Genomic DNA, 2,783 nt, shown 5'->3' on the forward strand with positions numbered 1-2,783 from the left:
ATAGAACCCCAGACATTTTTGCTTCCATCTAGCTATAACTTAGTACACTTTAGCTTCCCCAGCTCTCTCCCCTTAACTCCTTTGCTCCCCAGTCCAGTCTTAATTACCATTAAGCTTTTAACTTTCATAAGATCACTTTTTTAAGACTGCACTTATGAGCTTAATGTGATACTTGTCTTTCTCTGCTTTGTCTTTCTCGTTTCATTTAACATATTGACTTCCAGTTTCAGCCATACTGTTGCAAGTGACAATATTTTACTCTTTTCCTGGCTGAAGGAAGGGTGTGTGTGTGTGTGTGTGTGTGTGTGTGTGTGTGTGTGTGTGTGTGTGTACTATAAAAGATTTATTTTATTTTTACTGGAAAATTAGATATACAGATAGGAGGAAAGACACAGAGGGAAATCGTCCATGTGTTGATTCACTCCCCAAGTGGCTGCAATGGCCAGAGCAGTACCAATCCAAAGCCAGGAGCCTGGAGCCTCTTCTAGGTCTTTCGTGAAGGTGCAGGGTCCCACGGCTTGGGGCCATCCTTAACTGCTTTCCCAGACAACAAGCAGGAGCTGAGTGGGAAGCAGGGCTGCCAGAATTAGAACTGGTGCCCATATGTGATCCTGGCAGGAGCAAGGTGAGGACTTTAACTGCTAGGCTACAGCTCCAGACCCTGAGTTATATATATTTTTTAAAAAACTAAAAAAAATTGGATTCATGATATTTTCACCATATATAAATAATAAATATTTTAGGGATGCAGGTATTCTTACTCTGACAACTTTTGCACCAAATCAAGGAACACTTCAGAAAGGCGTACTTTGCAAGCTCTCCTGTCCCTATCAGCAATCCAGCTCAAGGTACCAAATGTCATCTGAGATGTTGCCAACATTTATTTTGAAACTTCTGTTACTGAAAGAAAGGAAGACTTAACTGAAGGTCAAGAGGAGAGCCACAAGCTACAAGCCACAAGCCACAAGGTGAAGGGGCTGAACCAATGTCTAAACAACACATGAAAAAGCTAATAAAACAGAAAGCAATGGGAGGAACAGCAAGAACTCTGCAAACCAAACACCAGTGCAAACAAAAGTGGAAAAAAATGCAAAAGAAGAAACATTAGAGTGACAGTATCAGCTGGACTCAAACTCTGACGGAAATAACAGAAAACATATGTAATGACATGCTGTTCATAGCACACTCTAGCTTGCCATTGGCTATAGTTTTGATGAGTTGATGGTATCAAAGGACATTAAAAAGTTTCATAAGAAGATTCCTGGACACGGTGGCATGGCCTAGCAGCTAAAGTCCTCGCCTTGAAAGCCCCGGGATCCCATATGGGCACTGGTTCTAATCCCGGCAGCTCCACTTCTCATCCACTTCCCTGCTTGTGGCCTGGGAAAGCAGTTGAGGACAGCCCAAAGCCTTGGGACCCTGCACCCGCGTGGGAGACCCGGAAGAGGTTCCAGGTTCCCGGCTTTGGATCGGCGTAGCACCGGCCCGTTGCGGCTCACTTGGGGAGTGAAACATCGGATGGAAGATCTTCCTCTCTGTCTCTCCTCCTCTCTGTGTATCTGACTTTGTAATGAAATAAATAAATCTTAAAAAAAAAAAAAAGATTCCTAAGAAGCTTCATAAGAAGATTCAGTGATGTTATACAGGAAACGGGCATGCCCACACCCTGTGCAGCTTTACTTAACGAGCCATGGAGGCCAGCTGGAAAAGAATATGGATACAAGTGACAAACAATGGGTCAACAGGATGGATATGCAGATCAAACCAGCTCACTATACTGAACTCACAAAGAAAGAAGACTTATCTGACATCAGATTCACCTCATCTAATGAGGGAATTACATAAATCAAAGGCTTACATGATTGGAGAATTGGATGGTCACAACCCTCACAAGGGAATCACATATGAACAAACATCAGATGAGGGAACTGATCAGGAACAGCTCCCCCTTTGGACATTTTGTGAAGATGAATAGTAGGAAAATTGTGACAGTTAATCAAGTGTTTGAGATTATTCTGGAATGCCTGGAATCAAGAGATTGACGATAAGCATTTTTTACTACTTTACCCCAAAGGAAAGGAGCTGTTCCTACAGACAGAACCTGTGAAAGTTCTTCCCGTGGTGAGCAATCTGCCCAGGCTGAAGGTGGATGGGACAGTGAATCCCTTGAGAAAGAGGATGGCAGAAATGAACTAGATTTGCCAAACGCAGAAGAAAAGTAGCATCAGGAAGGCAGATCTGAGGGTACAGTGAGTGCTACACAGCATTGATGCTACCTGTTCTTTCAGCTTAAGGGAAAAAGTTAGGAAAAAATAAAATACTTCTTAGGATGTTGAAATTGGAAGAAAATTTTATTTTCTCATTTCTGTTGCAGACTTAATTTTTTAAGAGGAGTGAAATGATAGTAAAAATTTGCTTAAACTCTATAAGAAAGAAAATTTTGTTCTTGCAGCTTTTGCAAAATAAGACTTAAATATGTGTGGCTTTGTTTTGTTTTGTTTTGTTTAAGATTCAAGAGTTTCTAGTGCGTCTTAGATAGTCAGCATGCCTCCAACCTTACATTTGCTGGACTACAGTCTTGAAGATGGTCCTCCTGTTCCTTCAATTTTCTTAGTTTGTCTTCTTTTCCTTGTTTTCCTAAACTGTTACTCCTTAGGTGTGGGGACAGTTATTCACATATGTCCTGTAAGTCTACGAGGATGCTGTGTATGGGGGGTTGCCTTCTATGTTTACTTGATTTGAAACCATATTAAGAAGCTCCAGCCTGATGGACTGAGCAATTT

General features: G+C 41.6%; 1 pseudogene; it reads left to right on the plus strand.

Annotated features, from left to right (window-relative positions):
- Positions 1–855: 855 nt before the first annotated feature.
- On the plus strand, positions 856–2,270 carry LOC101531179 (tRNA methyltransferase 10 homolog A-like; annotated as a pseudogene).
- The last annotated feature ends 513 nt before the right edge of the window (positions 2,271–2,783 follow it).

Source organism: Ochotona princeps, chromosome 4 (assembly GCF_030435755.1).
Source record: "Ochotona princeps isolate mOchPri1 chromosome 4, mOchPri1.hap1, whole genome shotgun sequence".
Classification (NCBI taxonomy): domain Eukaryota; kingdom Metazoa; phylum Chordata; class Mammalia; order Lagomorpha; family Ochotonidae; genus Ochotona; species Ochotona princeps.